We start from the raw sequence: 10,000 nt of genomic DNA on the forward strand, positions 1-10,000 counted from the left end.
TGTATTTTATCAATAATTCCTTTCACCCCCTAAAGGTGCCGAGGGTAAGGGCCGGGGTAGGGCGCTCAGACTGGAGGAGTCCTCCTTTTCTCAGCTACACTCTAAAACCCCTTTCTTGATAATAGCTAACATTGGTACCCAACAACAGATGAGACAACTCCGAGAATTGAGAATTAGGCACAGACTAAATAACTAACCTTGCAAATGAGATACAAGTTCTCCACCATTAATGTATGACACTCCTCTCTCTCTCTCTCTCTCTCTCTCTCTCTCTCTCTCTCTCTCTCTCTCTCTCTCTCTCTCTCTTATATATATATATGTATATATATATAAATATATATATATATATATATATATATATATATATATATATATATATATATATATATATATATATATACTGTATATATATATATATATATATATATATATATATATATATATATATATATATACATATATATATATATATATATATATATATATATATATATATATATATATATATATATATATATAAATATATACATATATATATGTATATATATATACATATATACAGTATGTATATATATATATATATATATATATATATATATATATATATATATATATATATATATATATATATATATATATAAAAAGAGAGAGAGAGAGAGAGAGAGAGAGAGAGAGAGAGAGAGAGAGAGAGAGAGAGAGAGAGAGAGAGAGAGAGAGAGAGAGAGAGAGAGAGAGAGAGAGAGAATAATTGGAATATATTTATTTCCCACAAGTCATGTGGAGGATATTATCTATCACCTATCTATATGGTGGGCCTATCCATCTCTCTCTCTCTCTCTCTCTCTCTCTCTCTCTCTCTCTCTCTCTCTCTCTCTCTCTCTCTCTCATACGCAATAGAAAGTACATTTCTCCCATTTCTAGCGCCTCCTCCAAAGCCTCTAGATAAAGGAAATTTTTCATGAACAATTTTGAATGTGCATTAGCTAAATAGTTTTATTTTAGAACGTTCTCTAATAAGATTTAAAATTCTTTATTCATTTTGCAAACGAGCATAAGATTATTGTGTATGTATTGAGCCGAAGATCCTTCACTTGCAATCGGGAACACACATAAAACGCCCAAAGATACGAACAAAGCTACATACATGAACAGTATTCACATTTCAGTGATATGTGTCCAAATAAACTGAAGAAGATTCCTGGGCAAAACCAGTTCTCATAATAAAAGTGTCTGTTTCCACTTGTCCCTCGCCGCAGCACCTCAGGTCGAGTCTTGGCCTCTAAGATGATAACAAGCAGTAAGTTGAAGTCACTCGAATCTGCTTATAGCACCCCTTCCTCCTAAAACCCTTGCCACCCTCCTCTCGCTATCATTTCTGGCCCTGCACACCTGTAATGTATGCTGCCATTGATCCCCAAGCCGTAGATTTACATCACGCAGACGCTTTCATGCTCCAAACCAGTTATCAAGGATCGTTTGAGTTAATGTGTTCAAAATTAATCCCCTTTTTCAAGTGGTGTCGGCTTGCACCGATTCCCGTTTTCTGTCAAGATGGACTGATAACTAAACTACTCGGTGTTTTTATGCGGGAAGCGGTAAGCTGTTTCCCACTCCAGGTGAGGACTTGACCGAGGTATATGCTGATCGTTATTTCGTGGACAGTTAAGTTGAAGTTATGACAACTGCTACCATTACCCTTACAAAAATGCAAATAAGCCGGCTTTCTTTTGTCTCAGAGGAACATATTTTCTCGATGTTTTACATTTTTATTTTCATGTTTAGGGATTTTCTTTCTGATCAAGATCACCATCCGTAACTTTTAGGGGTATCTAATAATCCTTAGCCTATATTTATGTTGCACTTGTGATGCTATCCCCGTTAAAAAAAATGTTATATGATTGCTATGAAAGAGTTTTAGGAAGTCGTAAAGCTATACAGTAAGTTTAGACTTCATTTGGTTCAACTGGAGTTTTTTCTTTCAATTACTAGTGGAAATTCCAGCATGATAATGTTTGAGAAGCTGGTCGCTGGGTGGGAGGAAACCAAAGGGAATAATTGAAAATTAAACGGTAGAAATAAGCACTGGCCTTTTGATGCCACCTTGAGTGTATTACAAAAGTCAGAAGAAAATCAATGTTACTTCTTCGGTTACTTCAACTAACAAATCAAATCAATAAAAACATTTATAGAAAAGGGAAACAGTCAGTAAGGTGGAAATACTTAAGAAATAGTTTTCTGCAGCCGCTGAGACGATACTGGTATGGAGACTTCAGGCTTGAGAACGTTGCAGAAGGGCTGCTGAAGTTCAGATGAAACTGGCACGATGACTTTGGATACGAAGACGTCACTGAAAGGGTGGCATCAAGATGGGACATCAGAAGACTTCTCCTAGAATTCGATGATAGTGTTGAACTAAGGCCAGGCTGCAGGAAGTGTTCGCTACTTTTCTTCACAAGCAAGGAGGGTTGGCTGCTTCACTTTGCCTCTTCTCAGCCATATCAGGATTTTGGAGATAGACGCTTGTTGTCTGAAGAGAAGGTTAGAAATTGGCTATATCAAACTTCAGGTCTTCTCTGCTTCTCGTTAGGACTTGAATCTCATCTGTTTTGGACATAGTTCGTCTCTTGTCTTATGTCTTGTCCTATCTGTCTTGGACAATCTCTTCTTGAAGTTTATATAACTATGTATTGGCGGAGTTAATTACAGTGGGCAGTGGTCATTTCCATAGATGGGGTTTTATTAAACAATTCTGCGTCTCAATTGGCCTCCTCAAAAACGCCCACTTCGATCACGCCATGGAAGCTTCTAGAAGAAATTTCCGATGCTATCTGGACCACGTGTTAAGTCGTTACAAAAAGGAAGCACGTGTCCTTTCCGGAGGACATATTTCATAAACAAGGATATCCCACAGGCTTAGTTTCTCAAAATATGCTGACTCCACTGATTAAGACGATGAAATCTTGGTCAAAACAGAACAGTCCCCTTATTGCTGCAGGCGCTCTTCGTCGAGGTTCAGTTTACTTACAAAATACTGACGAGAGTGAAGTGATGACAGGTTTGACCAAACAATACGGTAGTCGAATCTCGTCTCGCTGCTAACACTATGGGAATAGATATTTTTGTCTTTTAATAACATATTCTTTTAATAGTATTGTATCTACCCATGGCTCGTAACCCCCCCGCAAAAAAAAAAAAGAAAAAAAAAAAAAAAGGTTTGCAAGGATAATACGCATACATCCCTGAACTGAGGAACATCTGTATGAAGCTTCAACTTTACATCAACAAAACATTCTTCTTTCGCATTCCATTCACATAACACAAAACTAGTGTTGCAAAAAAAAAAAAAAAAAAAAAAGAAAAAAAAAAAAAAAGACCTAATTTGTTGTGAGAAAAAACAAAACAAACGCTTTTCTTATTTTGAAAAATCTCTGGAAATGCTATCAGCCATGACATTATTCTTTTCTTTCATATGGAATATCTTCCGATTATAATCTTTTAGTTCTAAACTTCAACACATGAGACGTTAATTCTTATTCTCAAATCTTTCCAAATAAACTAACGGAGTGTGATCTGTATACACAGTTAAAACAGGACTACTACGTACATAGATCTCAAAGTGTTGCAAGTCTAAAACTAAACTAAACAAGTCCTTCTCAATAGTTGAATAATTTTGCTGAGCTTTATTCACTCCTTTGAATAAGGCGATTTACCTTATAGAAAATGAAAACCAACATCAGGATTGCACTATTTTTACACCAAGTTTTTATGAAAGTATGATAAACATATTACGAATTGTTAATAAGATGACCTCTTATCCACAGATAAGAATGAAAGTGGTATATGAACATTTAATGAAAAACAGTGAATATGTTCCAAATATTGAAAAATTGTATCCACTATTCAACTGGAAACTAATTTGGGAACATGTAAATAATAAATATTTAGAAAATAAAAGTAGAGAAATTTTTTTTAAGTATGTTCATGAGATTTTAAGTACAAATGATAGGCTAGCAATGGTGAAAATAATAGATGTTAAGGAATGCAGATGTGGATACATAGAAACTAATATGCATTTGGTATATTTTTGTCCTTTAGTTGAAAATTTGCTGTCCTGGGTATTCGAATTGCTTAAAAAATGCTGTAAATTGAAAACTAAGGATTATAAATCTAGATTTTGAAGCTAACTAAAAAAGGGATGAAAATACAGCTATTATAATAATAGCAGATTTGATTTCAAGTATCTGGATGGCAAGACAATTGGGAATAAGTAATGACCAGCAAATTATCAAGTATATTAAGAATAAACTGTTAAATACATTTAATGTAAATATTATTGGATATAAGAATCATGTTAAAAATATTTTCACAGATCAGTATGTTTCTAACTTAAAAACATATTTAGAAGAATAGTAAAATTGTAATTTTCTTTAGATTATAATAGATATTATATGTATATACAAAAATGTAAAATATAATTTGTAAAGGAATATTTCTTGATAGAAGAAAGAAAAAAATGTAAGTTGATAAAATGTAATTGCATTTTCATAATAAAAGATAAAAAAAAAATAATATACAACTGAGTGCTTCGTCCCATTCACTTCTTGGAACAAGACCCCTCCTATACCAAAGTCTCTAGCATCAATCGCTAAATAAAAATCCTTTCTAAAATCAGGCAACAATAATACCGGCTCGTGAAGCATTACGGCCTTTAATTTATTGAAAGCTTCTACATCAAATACAAAACTTCGTCCCTTCTTAAAATAATTACTTATGGGAGCACATATTTCTGAAAAATTGGGTACAAATCTACGGAAATATGAAACCATCCCGAGAAATCTCATGGCATGTTTTTTTACTTGCTGGGATTGGGAAATTGATGATAGCTTCTGGGTTCCCCTTTTTTGGACAAATCTTACCGAGACCCACTTTATGCCCTGAATAAGTGATAGAGGTTTTCCCAAATCACATTTCTTGAAATCTGATACAAAGTTTGCTTTTTCAAGGGCTATCAGGACTTTAGTTAAATGTTTTCCCACGTTTCAGAAAATATAACTAGATCCTCTAAATACACGACAAAGTTATCAATGCCATTTAGAGCTTTATTCATTAATCTTTGGAAAGTACTGCCTGCATTCCTTAACCCAAAAGGCATTACTTTAGCTTCATAACTACTAAACGGTGTTATGAAAGCGGATATTTTCCGAGCTCGACTACTTAGAATCTTAGAGGTACGTGCCAATAAGCTTTGGCCAAATCAATTTTGGAGATGAATTTAGCATCGTCAATCCTGGGAAGTGGTAAATTACTTTGTTTAGTGACACTGTTTACTTTTCTGAAATCAATACACAATCTATTCGATCTATATTTCTTTTCACCAGAACTACCGGAGAACACCATTCACTCACGCTAGGAACTATCAAATCATTATCTGAAATATAAATAATTTCCCATAGTACTGAACTTGCCCTCTCTGGACTCAAACGACATGGTCCTTGTCTAATGGGTTTTGTGTCCTGTAACTTAATATCATGTTCTAAAAGATTAGTTGAACCTAATTTATCACTAACAGTTTCTGGATAATTTACAAAAGCATTATATAATTCACTCAGTTTTTCTTCTTCTAAGTCAGAGTTAAATAACTTGAAATTCTTAAGCACGTCAGTTTTTCTCAAAACTAATTTCTCGCTGCGACACAGTTATTACTGGCACTGGGCGTTCGTTGCATTTCTTTAGCAAGTTCATGTGCAGCCACTTAGCTCCACGTCTACTCACATCTATTAAGTAATTTAAATTGCCCATTTTTTCTAAAATAGAGAAAGGACCTTCTAACTTATAGGATAATGAGGAACCTTCTTTCTGAATTAATTCTAAGACTTTATCTCCCACACGGAAATTTCTCTCTTTTGCCCCAAGATTGTAGCTCCTTTCAATTTCCGCTTGGCTATAGATCTCGTTTTCTATTGCTAATGTCCAAGCTTTCCTTAAATTTTCCTTGTAATTCTCTAAATTTTGAATGTAACCCTTTCTACCCTCTTGAAGCATTAATTTACACTTTAAAATTTCCATAGGTCTTTTAGACTTGTGACCGAACAACAACTCAAAAGGACTAAATCCTGTAGTGTCATTAGGTGCCAATCGTAAGGCTAACAAGACAAAGGGTAGTTTTTCTTCCCGGTCATGTTCAAAGTTATTACACAATCATCGTAAGCAACTTTTTAACGTTTGATGGAGACGCTCTACAATCCCTGGTGACTCTGGGTGATACGGTGTGGAAGTTACAAGTATGATATCTAGCTCTTTCATTTTGTCTTTGAAATATTTGGTCACAAAAATACTGCCATTATCACTTTGTATAACGCAAGGCAAACCAAACTTTGAAAAATAGATAAAGAAGAGTTTGAATACAGTTTTCGCATTGCAGCTTCTTACTGGGACTGTTTATGGATAATGGGTTAGTTTATCAATGATTGTTAATAGATATATATTCCCGCCCTTGCTTCTAGGCCAAGGTCCAACTATATTAATTACGACATTCTCAAAAGGTTCTCCCACTTATGGGATGTTACATAAGGGAGCCTTGGGAATTACTTGATTAGATGTACCAGCAATTTAACATTCATGACAACTTAATACATATCCCTTTACGTCACTTTTCATCTTAAGCCAAACCTACGTCTTACTTATATAATTGAAAGTTTTATTTACCCCTAAATGTCCTTGATCATCATGTGCTAATTTCAGAATTACTTTGCGAAGCTTCCTAGAAATTATTAATTGTTCTATAACTTCCTCTTTTCTAAGTGACTTGGGACGAACATAACAACATAAAATTTCGCATTTTAAACCAATGAAACGTTACAAACATTATCGGGATCATCATCCAACTCACTTTCAAAAATTCGAGACAGTGTCTCATCCTCTCTCTGCAACTTAACTAGCTCATCTCTATTCAGAATGTTAGTGCCTAAGCCATTGCAGTAACTATTACTTGAATCCACGACATCGACTACGTCTACGTCACTACTTTCGGCAGCTACATCATCAATACTGGCCAATACTGTCAACACCGAGGGAGTCTGTCTTCTCAGCCCCACACTTGCTAAGTTCAACCTCACTGCCTCCATCACAAACGTTTAAATCTTCGAACAAACTATGACTGTAGTCTATATCTGTAGCTAAACATGACCTAGTTACTACCATTTCAGGCACTGGAAGCTCACTTAAAATAGGATTCACATTTAGATGTAGTTAGATCATTACCAATGATAATGTCATGGTCGTCAACGGACAAATATTCAACAACTGCTAGTTTGACATCTCTTGACACTCACTAACTTTTTAAGTTTATCTTCATCAAAGGACAAAGAACAAAAGTGTTCGGAAACCCACCTAACATAACTTTTTCTTTCATACTGATTATGGCTCTTGAGGGAAACGGCCGCTCCGGTGTCCCTAAGCAAGACAACTTCTCATGAATCCCCTCCTTCAAACTAAGAGACTACACCTTCAGTTAAAAAGTCTCTGTAAAATTTCCTAGTTTCTTTCATAATGTCAATTCTGCTTGACGAAAGCTTATAACTAGAGACTGTTTTTTTTACATTCTTCTCCTCTACTATACAATTCCTTGCTATATGCTCTTTCTTATTACATCGAAAACAAATTATCTCTGAATTACTACCTTCCCATTTACTCTTACAAAACCTGGCTGTACGACTTGGTTTTCCACATGTATAAAAATAATAATGATAATCATATTTCCCTTTATTACTATTGTTAAAACTATTCTGTTGTATCTTACCAGAGGAAGGATTATTTTTCTTCTTACTATCACTTAAACTATGAGTAGGACTGTACTCATCTGCCAATCTTGTTGTTTCTTCAAAAGATTCATCACGCCTATCTTCTATATATAGCTTAATGTCTGGAGTTGTTATCCTTGAAGTTTTCTAGAAAAACTAAGTTCGTGAGATCATCAAAACTATCTACTTCAGCGTTAGTTAACCAATCACAAAATGATCTTTCTAACTTTTTTCTGTATTCTACTTACGTACTCCTCTCATCCCTTTTCAAACTTCTAGATTTCTTACAGTACGCCTCTGGTACTAACCTGTATGCACTGAGAACAGTTTCTTTAACAATATCATTGTGCTCACTTTCATCCTCAGACATACATACAACTATATACAAAAAGTGCCCTACCACTTAAGAGTGACTGTAAATACAAAGTCCACTTGCTTTTGGGATAACCTACTCTGTTCATTAACTTTTCAAAAGACATGAAATATTTCGTTACATCTTCCTCATAAAATTTTGGCATTAATTTCAACACTACACCCATACCTAAATTATCAGAGTCATCGTTCAATAATAGATTACTACTCAGTCTGCTACCTGGCAGATTATTATGAAGATTTTGCTTTAAACAAGCGATTTCTAACCCATGCTTACGCTGTTTTTCATTTTCTTCAAGCTGTCTCTCATTTTCTTCTTGCTGTATATTATTTAATTTCTTCTCTTTCAGCTGCTTTTTCGTCTCTCGTACATTTCCTGTTCTCTCTTTAAAACATACTCACGGAGAGCATCGTCCTCTGGACCAAGACGCTTACCTGAAGCTATTAAATCTTTTGTAATCTCGCTCATTCTACTTTTTTCTATACTCTCCTTGTTTCAATTGGATACGTTGTCGAAAATCCTGTCAAGATCGCCAACTGTTACTATTTTAAAATCGTTACAGGTTCTCTTAATATTTATACTGAAATCGTCTGACAACAGCCAAATAAAACATGGGGAATCAATATAAAAAGAAACTCACAAAAAAAGAAAAAAAAAAACACACACGTTTTTTCACAAACTTATATAGAAAATCAATGTTACTTCTTCAGTTACTTTAACTGACAAATCAATCAATCAAAACATTTATAGAAAAGAGAAACAGTCAGCATGGTAGAAATAGTTAAGGAATAGTTTTCTGCTGCTGCTGAGACAATACTGGTATGGAGACTTCAGGCTTGAGAACGTTGCGGAAGGGCGACTGAAGTTCAGATGAAACTGGCACGATGACTTTGGATACGAAGACGTCGCAGAAAGGGTGGCATCAAGATGGGACATCAGAAGTCTTCTCCAAGTATTGGCTACTTTTCATCACAAGGAGGGAGGGCTGGCTGCTTCACTTTGTCTTTTCTTCTCAGCTATCACAGGATTTTGGAGATAGGCGTTTGTTGTCTGAAGGGAAGGTTAGAAATTGGCTCTATCAGCCTTCTGGTTTTCTCTGCTTCTTATCTCGTTAGGACTTGATTCTCGTCTGTTTCGGAAATAGTTCCTCTCTTGTCTTATGTCCTGTCCTATCTGTCTAGGACAATCTTTTCCTGAAGTTTATATACATATGTATGGGCAGAGTTAATTACAGTGGGCAGTGGTCATATCCATAGAAGGCATTTTTTTTAACAATCCTGAGTCTCGATTGGCCTCCTCAAAAACGCCCACTTCGATCACGCCATGGAAGCTTCTAGAAGAAATTTCTGATGTAATCTGGACCATGTGTTAAGTCGTAACAAAAGGGGCAGCAAATGTCTTTCCATGATGACATGTTTCATAAACAAGGATATCCCTCAGGTTTGGTTTCTCAAAATATGCTTACTTCTCGATGACATCTTGGTCAAAACAGGACAGTTCCCTTATCGAGGCTTGGTTCACTTCCAAAATGCTGACGACAGTGAAGTGATAACAGTTTTGACCAAACGATATGGTAGTCGAATCTCATCTCGCTGCTCACACTTTGGGAATAGTATTGCACCTTTTAATAGTACTGCATCTACCCATGACACATTGACGAGATTATACTTTTTATTTACTTGAAAGGCATATTTCATCATGCCCGCTGCAAGTGGTAATTGTTATTGTTTACTGTAGGTAGAAAGATACTCGTTGCATAGCCCGGGTCTATGATATGTGTTGTCATGTATATTGGTCTTCATGTGATTTTTATTTGATACTCAAAGAG

General features: G+C 35.2%; 1 protein-coding gene across 2 annotated transcripts in view; it reads left to right on the forward strand.

Annotated features, from left to right (window-relative positions):
* Positions 1 to 10,000, forward strand: part of LOC137639219 (uncharacterized) — a 207,865-nt gene that overhangs the window by 195,213 nt on the left and 2,652 nt on the right. The window lies entirely within an intron of this gene.

The sequence above is a fragment of the Palaemon carinicauda genome, chromosome 4, assembly GCF_036898095.1.
Source record: "Palaemon carinicauda isolate YSFRI2023 chromosome 4, ASM3689809v2, whole genome shotgun sequence".
In the NCBI taxonomy this organism is placed as follows: Eukaryota; Metazoa; Arthropoda; class Malacostraca; order Decapoda; family Palaemonidae; genus Palaemon; species Palaemon carinicauda.